Source organism: Ambystoma mexicanum, chromosome 2p (assembly GCF_040938575.1).
Source record: "Ambystoma mexicanum isolate Mex_15411 chromosome 2p, UKY_AmexF1_1, whole genome shotgun sequence".
Taxonomy (NCBI): Eukaryota; Metazoa; Chordata; class Amphibia; order Caudata; family Ambystomatidae; genus Ambystoma; species Ambystoma mexicanum.
In genome coordinates, this window is record NC_090923.1 from 12,629,923 (window position 1) to 12,642,055 (window position 12,133).

Genomic DNA, 12,133 nt, shown 5'->3' on the forward strand with positions numbered 1-12,133 from the left:
GTGCAATTGACTGCACACATGTGGCTCTACGTCCACCCAGGGCAACAGAGCACATCTATAGAAACCGCAAGCACTGGCATTCCATCAACGTGCAAGTTGTATGCAATGCCAAGGGAATAATCACATCAGTATATGCCAACTATCCCGGGTCCACCCACGACAGCTTCATCTACAGAATGTCTACACTATGCCGGGACCTGGAGGCTGGCCAGCATGGAGATACATGGCTGCTTGGTGAGCATGAATGCCACTGCACATGCATGCATGTCAGATACTGGGTCATGACACAACACCACTAATGATACCCATCACCACCTCCGCAGGGGACAGTGCCTACCCTATCAGCCCCCACATGATGACCCCAATCCGGAACCCCACCACGCCACCCCAGGTAAGGTACAACACAGCCCACATTGCTACACGGGGCATAGTGGAGCGCACATTCGGAGTGCTCAAGTCACGCTTTCGCTCCCTTGACCGTTCTGGCGGGCAGCTGTTATATGCTCCCCGAATAGTGTGCAGGATCATAGTGGCAGCATGTGTCCTGCACAACGTTGCAACACGCCGGGGCCTGCCCGTGGACATGGTGGTGCCCCCACATCCACAACCACATGCACGCCCGCTGCGCATGGGAGGGGAAAGGGCACGGGGGGAGGCAGCCCGTACGCAACTGGTGGCCAACTTCTTCACCTAGGAATCACAGTGCTGGCTAGTGCACACTGCTCTGGCACATACCATCTGACAATCAATGATGACTCTACCTGACAATGTCTGAAAAGTACTTGACAATGAACTGTCAGATACACATCAGCCTGAGATTGTTAACATGGAAGTGTCAATATGTGTGCACCCCTAGCTACACATACACCAGCTATGCATCACAACGCAAAGACACAACTCCATCATTCTAAAATGCATTGCCACAGGCGATTCACTACATGACAACATTGCCATGTCACCCACTCCCTTCACAGTCCCGCCACTGAGGACACCATGTCATGGTATGTGACAGCAAACAAACTGGCCATCACAACATGACACCAGTGTCACAAATAGCAGTGCCCCAAATGGAACATAGCCGCACTTGAGCAGCTAACCGCCCTGGAGCCACTACTACACACCTGTGTAAGAGTAATTTCTATCAAATTACACACCAACCCACCCTGAAGCCCACCCAAACAAGACACATTGCATGTAATCAATGGTAGTCTCATTACCTGATTCAGCTGGTATGTCCTCACCGTCCAGATGTACAGTGATGGCGCCATGCAAAAGTGTCAGTGCACATCTACCGACATGTAGTGTGACTCCAGAGAGTATGCCCTTGTGAAGATCTGTGTGAAATACCTGCAAAACATGAGCAACATATGTAAGTAGAGGCACATATCATACCATCATGCATAGTTAGGTGCAACAACAATGAACACTATGAATGTCTACACAGTATTGACTATGGACTGGCCAACAGCTCATGGGAGTCCAATGTCACCGTGTAATTTGCTGTCACTTGGGCACACCCTTTGCAAGCCCATGGAAAGGGAAGCAGGAGGGGTGTGGATGTCTGCTACCCAAGCATCGAAACCAAACTCAGGACAAGCCTGCATGTGCCCAGCCACAATACAGTGTATGCCCAGGTACCCACACAAGGCAACACTCTTGCAAAATAAAAATGAAAAAGAGAAAAAATGGCCATGAAAGGGCCGGCGGGGGGGGGGGGCCACCTATGAGGTCCGAGGACAGGATGCACGCCACAATCCACCTGTGTGGATCATGGGAAAGGAAAACACCCCATAGGCTCGTGGCCCACACGGCTACTCTGTTGTGGGAGATGAGTCGCTATGGCTCTGCCCAGACCCTGCAGCTGACTCTGGAGGTGGGGGAGCTGCCTCAGAAGATGGTGTGACAATGGGAGGCAGCCCACGCAAAGCACGAGTTTGCTCCTCCATGGCTGCAAGCAGGCGGGTCTGGTAGTTCTGGTTCTGGGTTATAATCATGCGGAGGTCCCCATGCAGTAACTCCCGGGATGACCTGACCTCCGCACGAGTTGCCTGCATCTCGGCCGAGAGCGTCCGTGTCAGACGCTCCAGCTGCTCCTCTGTCCTTCTATGGGATGAAGCCTCAAGCTCTAACAGGGTCGACCTGAGGTGACGGAGTTCTTCCCTCAGGGCTTCCCTGTGGCGCTGGGACTCCATGGAAAGTGATTCCCCCAGAGTCGCCAGTGCCGCCCGCCTGTCCATGTTGGACGCCAACATATCCTCCCTGTGTGCCTGGCAGATGGACTCTGTAGCCTGCTCCAGTCGCTCCATCAGCCTTTCTGGGGGGACAATGGAAGTGGCCACCCTATCCATGGCCTGTGCAATCATCTCGGATGATGCTGCCTGTTGGGTGGCCATACCGTAGATGGATTGCTCCCATACGGTATTGCCAGGTGGCATACGGCCACCACGTTGACGGGCACCACACCTGCCTGGGGCAAGGCGGACTGCGCCTTGCTGTGCCGGCAAGGCCTCAGGCTGCAGGACTGCATTCCCTCTCTGATCTGCAGCCCCAGGAACAGGATCAGAGATTGGGTGGTGTGGCCCTGCATCCGTAACCACCTGAGGCTGATCTGCCGACACTGACATCCCCATTGAGGCCAATGGCCTGGCTGCAGGTGGGTCGGACAGAGGAGATTCTCTCCCAAGAACACTCACCTGCGACTGCACATAGGTGTCATCCTCCGAGTCTACACCTGAATACTGCTCGGGGGAGGAACCCCCAGAGACACCCCTCGACAGCACGGCCTGCAGCACTTGTGGGTTTTCACCCACAAACACACCACGTCCCTCACTTGTGGTAGGTCGGCCCGGGTTGCCCTCCTGGGACGGCTCCACCACCACATCCCCAGCATCAACAAGTGCTTCGTCCCCTGCAAAGACATGAAAGAGAAAAATGGAAACAGGCATTAGCACCATGGCATGCAACAAGGGCTGATGAACAACATAGGCAGTAGTCCTACGACACATGTCCTACATGACTGGGAGTCCTCCTATGCATTCACCATCACTGGGTCTGTAGGGGAGGCTCAGGGCATACTATGTACTGATTGGAGAGCAACGCCTGCTCACCTTGATGCCTAGCACTGCCATCACACATTGGGCGGTGATTGCCATGTCAAAGGCACATGCCATCACACACATGGCATGTGACATAGCCACCAAGTGAAGAGGGAGAGGAGGGCTACTTTTTTGGATTTCTACCACTCTGGTCCTGACATTGCATCGTCACATCAATTAGTATACATGTTGTACATGGATCTGCTAGTCCAAATTGGCAACGATGCACAGTGCCTTGTCTAGATCAACATAATGCAGTAAACTTTGTGATTCCACCTCCCCAACACCTGTAACGGAATAATTTTGCATTCGTGAAGCACCGGTCAAGTAATGTTTGTAGGTGCAGCGGAGCACTGAGGGGTGGTGGGGCAGAAGGGGATGCCAGTCAACAATACTACTGGTGCTGGTGTCATTCATGTCACGCAAGTGCAGGGGTGGGTGGCACAATGAAGTGCAAGGGGGAGTGGCGGCTGGAAGTGCTGTACAAGGTAAGTAGGACTTGACGTCAAGGGCAGATGGTGTTAGGCGCAGACAAGTGCTGGGGGGGTGGCCTATAGGGGTACAGAGACAATCATGCTGTGCTGTGGGCTCGGAGGGGACAGGGGAGGTACACACTGCCTCTGGCTCGGCAAGGTCCTTTCAGATTTCTATGTGTCCTGCAGAGTTGTCACATGCCGCAGATATGTGCCCTTGGATTGGGGATCTCATCTTGGTGAGAAGGGTGAGGCGCTATTGCCTTTGGAGCATGTGGCAGGCCAGTTTGCCAGAGGATGGCCATGATGCAGGACATTCCCTCTCTGCCACCCGGCACCTGTGGTTTGGGTTCCCAAGATCCGAGTCATGCCAGGACTCTGCATTGGCATGGGGCTTCAGACAGGTGGTCATGACCGTGGCTAAGACATCCAGTGTACCTGACATGGAGTGGAGCATGGAGTGGGCCCTGTCAGGATGGGAGTGAGCCTAAGGGGGAGCTGGATGGGGGGGACATTTTGGCAGCATGAGCCTCAACTGACACACACTTCATGGGTCGGAATACCAAGAAGGTGTGTGACAGTGGTGAGGGTGGCTTTGCCTGTGGGGTGTTGAGGGTGAGCTGGGAGGAGAGGAGAATGTGATCACTCCAGGAGAGAGGAGTGCAGAGATGGACGGAGAGGGGAAAGTCAGATGAGATCAGAGCATCAAGAGTGTGCCCTGCAGAATGAGTAGGGACAGACGGGAGTCTAGAGGGTGAGAGGGAGTTGCTGAGGTCACAGAAAGGTCACGTGGGGGCGTCAACAGGCATGCAGGTGGATGCGTACCGCACCAAGGATGAGGAATTCTGTGTCTGGGGACATGAGTGAGGAGGAGAGGTGAGGACACTCAGAAAGGAAGTAGTACATTTGACCAGTTTTCCCAGACACAGTACGCACTGTTTGGAATGTCAAGGTGTGGTGGACAGAAACCTCACACAAGCCATTCCAGAGTGGAGTAGGTCTAAGTAGGTGTGACAGTGGCAGGAATACCCTCAGGGAAGCCAAGGGCACACCCCCCCTGCACAGTAGTGGCGGGCCAAGGAGAGGGTCAAGGATGCAGACAGAGCTGGCCGTCAGACATGTTTCCATGAGACCAAGGATGTCAAGGTGCATAACCTCATGTAAGTGACAGTTATCGGAGGAATGCCTGATGCAGCCGCAGTGAAAGGAGTGTAATTGTGGAGGAGGTTGACAGCCTTGTAGGACTTACGGGGAGTGCTAGAGATCAGAGGTGCCGCATGTGTAGGAGTTGGAGTGGGAGGCGGAGAAGGTTCATGGGAGGGTGCAGGGAGGCAGTGCAGGATTGATGAGGAGAGAGGAGGGGGGACAGCAGGAGAGGTAAGGAAGTTGATGAGATGTGGGTAGCATTTCTCAAGGAGATTGAGGTTGGCCTAAGGGCCTTGGACTGAGACGCTCCCATTACCATGCACATCATTAGTGGTATCTGAGGATTGGAAGGAGGCCAGGAGTACACCCCAACGGGTCCCACCTATGATGGTGGAAGAGGAGCAAGGAGAGAGGACAGGGACCATGTGAAGGGTCTATGGGACAGGCAAAGGCATGTATGAGCAGATGTCAGTGAGAGTTAGCTTAGAGTAGGCTCAGATGCACTGGTCAGCAATAGGGTGGGTCGCATTGGAGGGCAGGCTGCCCTCATTTGACTTTTGGCAAGCAGGTGTCGTGCGTAGGGCACGATGGTCTGAACTGTAGAAGTCATGGAAGATAGACCATGAAGAGCAGCATGGAGTGTGAGGGAATGGGGCTCGAAACCAGACGGTACCAAAGGACCCAGGAAGGAGGTGGATGTCAAGGCTACATCCACATTATGACTGCATGTTGGTAGGCATTAATATACAGAGGACGCATTAGCATGTGGTATCATTGCATGTCAGGCATGTGAAGATGAAACTTTAATGGCTGGGGGAAAGGAGAGGAATGGTATGTAAGACATCAGATGAATAGACAGGGGAGTATGAGCAACAATGTAGTGACAAAATTACTAATCAAGGGCAACTTCCATGGTGTTGGCCCATATGTGCACTGTTGCCAGTAGGGATAGTGCTGTGGCCAGATGGTGTTGCACTGAACATACTGGATGAGGCACATGGGTGCCACTGTCAACTCTGCCACACACCCCCTTGACAGGCACCCAACATGAATGCTTCACACACACACCATGCACATGGATGATACACACATGCATGTGCACTCACCGGATGATGCCTCGTAATCAGGGAGGTCTCCCACACCTTGGAGTTGTCCCTCGGTGACGTAGGATCCAGCTACGGACTCGTGTGGTGTGAGTTCTATTTCCTGTGCTGGGGACCCACCTCCAGTCACCAAGGTTGCGGCATGACTTGAGGCCAGCTTATCCTTTGCCCTGCGCTTAAGGTCATTCCAGCGCTTCTGGCAATCACTAGCTGTGCGCCTCACTACTCCAAGGGCACTTATTCTGTCAGCAATGGTCTGCCAGTGTGCCTGGCGTCTGGCATGTGTGGTCTTGGACCCTGCAACGATGACCATTTCCCTATCATGATCTGACACATACTGAACAAGTGCATTAAGTTCGGCGTCTGTGAAGCTTGGCTTCCTTGATGGGCCGGACTGTGCAGCCGTGTCTGGGGCATCAGCCTGTGCCGGACGTGCACTCTTCCTCTTGCGCTTGGAAGGGGGTGGGGATCCAGAGTGTCCTACGCCGCTGTGGACACTAGGGGCAGGAGCCGTGGTGGACTCTGTACTGGGTGTGTGTGATTGCCCACTCAGCATGGGAGTAGGTGCAGGCATTGGGGGTAGTGGGATGGGGTCAGGCCTGATCTGAGGTGCATGAACTAGGACCGACACAGTCTTGGCAGGGTGTATGAGAGGTGGGGTGGATTGAGCCACACCCTGGCTACGGGGGCCAGCAGATGACCTATCTGGCATAGATGCGCGTGCCCTGATGACACCAATGTGCACCGGTGCACGTACAGTGGACCTGCTGACCTGGATGTCAGCGATGGAATCACCCTCGGACAGGTCTGGTGCCACAATGGCCTGGTCCGACATGGGCTGATCAGGGTTGGTATCAGCCACATGACTCTCAACTGGGGGGGGGGGGGGGGCATGGGTGTCCCTGACTGTTCCTCCAGACTGGGGGGAACAGGGGCGCCCTGCAAGTCACAACCACGTCCCCTGTTGGATCCTCCACGGCCACCACGTGTGGCTCGGCCACCTTTGCCACCCTTACGGCTTGCACGCCTCCCAACCATGGCACTGATGGTATTGTGCGTATGGGAGTGGGTGTGCACAATTGTCCTGGGCAATTGGGTGTCAAAGGGGTTGGGTACCAGATGGTATTCGTACCCTAGTGCAGTGGCAAGGCTATATGACACCCCTGGGGAAAGATGACGGGTCACGCAACGCACAGGCACCCCAAAAAAGTTAAGGAACGTGCACAATACCCCTCCTAGACCACGTGTGCTGATGGAAAACCCTGCACTACGCTGTGGCATCCAGTAACACAATGAACGTATGCGTGTCACACGCGGCCTAGATTGACCTCTGAAGGGGTAGGCTACACACGGGGCAAGCACAGATGTTAGATACGTGCGTGACTCACCGTCTGCCAGGTAAAAGAGCGTGAAAAAATAGCACTTTTGGTTGGCAACACCCCCGCCAAAAGAAGAGGTGTACGCTGTCTGAGGAGACAGGACAACTGTAGAAGGGGACACTGTTTGAGGGAACAGGCCCAGGAAAACCAGTACAAGAGGAAAAAGAGAAAAGAGCTGTCAGAGGTAACAGGGAGTACGAACTGGAAACGCCGTGAAGTAAATCGCGTGTGAAACGACAAGAAGTACCGAATTCACCCACTCGCTCTCCACGAAAAGCACGTACAAGGAAGTAGTGTTCAACACTACCTTTTATACAGGCCCACACGTACATCGTCACTTACGGCGTGTACGTGCTTGGCCCATTTTCACCAATCACACGCTTTGGCACTCCTGCGTGTAGGTATCTTTTCACCAATCACACGCTTTGTCACTCCTGCATGTGGATCCTTTTTCACCAATCACGCGCTTCGACACTCCTGCGTGTAGCTCACTTTTCACCAATCACACGCTTTGTCACTCCTGCATGTGGATCCTTTTTCACCAATCACGCGCTTCGACACTCCTGCGTGTCGCTCACTTTTCACCAATCACACGCTTTGACACTGCACGTGCAGGTAACTATTGACGCACATATGCTGGTGACGGGTTTTCGCGCGATGCGGGTTTTCGCGCGATGAGTGTGGGGTTTTCTGGTGCAAAATCACTCCCTATCAGGCTGTCCACGCGTTCTAACACGAAAGACCACGCTCCTGGCCAGGAGGCCGAATTTAAGTCCCCAAGAACCCTGAGCACGCTCCCACCTGCCATCGGCTGCTGCCTGACTGCCTGCTGGCCACGTGCCCCACAGTGCTGGTGGGTGGGGGTGGTGGGAGACATGGGTGGGGGCCTGGTGGAGGGTGCCCCTGGTGGATGGGGGTTGGGGTGGTGGGAGACATGGATGGGGGCCTGATGGCAGGTGCCCCTGCACTGCTGGGGGGTGGGGGTGGTGGGAGACATGGGTGGGGGCCTGGTGGAGGGTGCCCCGGGTGGATGGGGGTGCAGGGGGACATGATCAGGTGTGCAGGGTAGTCCACTGTTTTGTGGGCTGCCTGCAGGGGCCGGGGAGGGTGTACAGGGTACACCTGTGGGGGCCCACCCAGCCTATTCGCATGTGATAATTCCCACGCACCCCTGTGATACACGTACCCTGGCCAATCGCGTGTTGAACTTCCCGCTACCCCTGTAATACACGCACCCTGCCTGTTCGCGTGTGATGATTCCCGCGTACCCCTGTAATACACGTTCCCTGGCCTATCGCGTGTTCTACTTCACGCGTCCCCCTGTAATACACGTTCCCTGGCCCATCGCGTGTTGAACTTCCCGCTACCCCTGTAATACACGCATCCTGGCTGTTCGCGTGTGATGATTCCCGCGTACCCCTGTGATGCACGTTCCCTGGCCTATCGCGTGTTCTACTTCACGCGTCCCCCTGTAATACACGTTCCCTGGCCCATCGCGTGTTGGACTTCCCGCTAACCCTGTAATACACGCACCCTGGCTGTTCGCGTGTGATGATTCCCGCGTACCCCTGTGATTCACGTTCCCTGCCTAGTCGCGTGTAGTACTTCCCGCGTACTCCTGATTTGGAGATTGCCCGCTTTGCTTTCCTTGTTTGCCTGCCCTGTGAAGTGGTCCGGGGTTAGCGCAGCCCTTAGCGATGATTTAGCGCTTTTGATGGCTTTTCCGTGCGCGAGGGCGTTCTTGGGGGCGTTACTGGCGCTGCTGCAGGCTCGCTGCGATTCTCTGCGCCACGGCTGTTTTGGGAGCTTGAAATCCATGAATACGCTGTGCGCGGAAATCTGTTTTAGCGCACGTGCCTGGCGCAGACTATCGCAGGCGCACGCTGTGCGCCAGCCGCGTGCGCTACTTGTGCGCTGGATTCTATGAATTAGCCTGCAAGGGTCTCCATTGGGAAGGAATCAGCCGACCCCATACAAGTCCCCATAGGCATCCCCCAAGGCTCCTGCCTATCACCCACCCTATTCAATGCCTATACCAAACCACTTTTCACAGCCCTGGATGCTATGGGTGTCATCTACACAAACTTTGCAGAGGACATCCAGACCCTCATCCCTTTAACCGGTAACCACAAGCATGATTCAATTCTCATCAACCAAATGTATGCACTAATCAAAAACTGGATGGCCCACAATAGTCAATGCCTCAATGACGATAAAACAGAGTTGCTCATAGTCAGACCTCCTGCCAAAATCAACTCACTACATCCTGCCTACTCATCCTTCAGCATAGATGGCACCACAATCCCAACCCTCAAACAGGCAAAACCCTAGCTGTCTACCTAGATTCCACTCTAACTATGACTAAACAAATCAACGCACTCTCTTCAGCCACCTCCTACACGTCAAAGCTCATTGCACTAAGCCACAAATTCCATTCGCCCAACAACTGTGTCAGATTGGCAAGAGCTCTTATTCTCTCAAAACTCGACTACTGAAATGTACTCCTCTTAGGCACCTCTGACAATAATCTGACCAAACTCCAACTCATACAGAACAAAGCCCTCCGATCAGCATTGGGCATAAAAAAGAATGAACACATCTCTAGTACCAGAAGAGATACTCATTGGCTTCCCATAAAGACAAGGATCATTTTCAAAACCCTATGTATTACACATAAATGTATCGCTAACAAAGCCCGCAAATACCTCAACAACATTATCACAAAAGAATCCTCTTCCAGACCCCTTAGGTCCAGCAACAACTATCTTCTAGAAAACCCCCGATACAAAAAAGTAAGAGCGCAGGGTAGCAGCTTCAAAGTCCTAGCACCCAAACACTGGAACGCCCTCCCAACCATCATCAAGAATGAGGAATTGCACCAGCTATTCAAAAAAATCACAGAAAAACCTGGCTATTCGACCGATACTAATCACTTCTGACTCTTCTGACACCCAACCCTAGCTACGCTAAGGTCCCTGACCCGACCACCTACTGTTATAATGTGTAACCAATGTACATCCTGTTTTAACTGTAAGATTGTATTTCTAAGTTGTCTGAAACTACACCGTTATACCGTGATGAAGTAATTGAAACCGCCTTTTCAGAAGAAGTAGATAGGGACGTAGCGAAACAATATGCAGCCGCATGGGCAGTGTTGGGGGCAGTGCAACTGTATACAAACCATGTAGGGTAAGGGATTGAGTCTCCACCTCATACCATTCCCATACATTCAGAGCCAAGTCTCAGAGGCAATATCCCACTCCACTGCCTGCTGTACCACATATTCGGAAAACTATAACTCAACGTGTGGACCAGGGAGTTATAATTGAACAAACAAGTCCTTATAACACTCTGGTGCTTCCAGTGATTAAGCCAGATCACACATACCGTTTAGTCTTAGACTATAGAGAATTGAATGCACATGCACACACTGATGCAGTACAGAACCTTCACAGTTCTGGACTCTTAAACAATATCCTGAGAAACAAGTATAAAACAATGCTTGATTTAGGAAAGGGATTCTTTGCACAACCGTTAGCACCTGAGAGCTACAAGTACACAGCGTTCACTCTCCGAAAGCATTTGCAGAGGACCCGGTTAATGCAAGGATACAAAAATAGTCCAGGAATATTTTCCAGTAGGATGCAAAGCCTTTTAGCAGTCATAGAAAATTGCTGGCAATATGTTGATGACATATACTGTACAGATGATGACCTAGAAGAGCACCTTTAAAGAGTAGACCAGATAGTGCGTACTCTAGCATTCAAAGGATACATATGTAATTTTAAGAAGTCTTTAATAGCACATAGAGAGGTTACATTTTTAGGTTTTACACTTACTGATCAAGGAAGAGGGGTTTCACCCAATCTCTTAGAGAAATGTGCAAATCTGCAGAGTCCTCTTAGTTTGAAGCAATTACAGGCTATGCTAGGATTGTTAAATTATGGGACAACATATGTGCCAAACTATGCAGAATTAATCAAACCACTATATGCACTACTGAAACCCAATTTCCATCCATCAGACTGGAAATCAGAACATGCAAATATACTGAATCATTTATATACACCAATGACTCAGACAGGCCCATTGCAGGACAGAAACCCAGAAAAGGACGAAGGACTCAGACAGGCCTATTGCAGGACAGAAACCTAGAAAAGGACTAAGGACTCAGACAGACCTATTGCAGGACAGAAACCCAGAAAAGGACTAAGGACTCAGACAGGCCTATTGCAGGACAGAAACCCAGAAAAGGACGAAGGACTCAGACAGGCCTATTGCAGGACAGAAACCCAGAAAAGGACTAAGGACTCAGACAGGCCCATTGCCGGACAGAAACCCAGAAAAGGACGAAGGACTCAGACAGGCCTATTGCAGGACAGAAGCCCAGAAAAGGACTAAGGACTCAGACAGGCCCATTGCAGGACAGAAACCCAGAAAAGGACGAAGGACTCAGACAGGCCTATTGCAGGACAGAAACCCAGAAAAGGACGAAGGACTCAGACAGGCCCATTGCAGGACAGAAACCCAGAAAAGGACTAAGGACTCAGACAGGCCCATTGCAGGACAGAAACCCAGAAAAGGACGAAGGACTCAGACAGGCCTATTGCAGGACAGAAACCCAGAAAAGCACTAAGGACTCAGACAGGCCCATTGCAGGATGAAACCCAGAAAAGGACGAAGGACTCAGACAGGCCCATTGTAGGACAGAAACCCAGAAAAGGACTAATTACTCAGACAGGCCCATTGCAGGACAGAAACCCAGAAAAGGACGAAGGACTCAGACAGGCCCATTGCAGGACAGAAACCCAGAAAAGGACTAGGGGACTCAGACAGACCTATTGCAGGACAGAAACCCAGAAAAGGACTAAGGACTCAGACAGGCCCATTGCAGGACAGAATCCCAGAAAAGGACTAAGGACTCAGACAGGCCCATT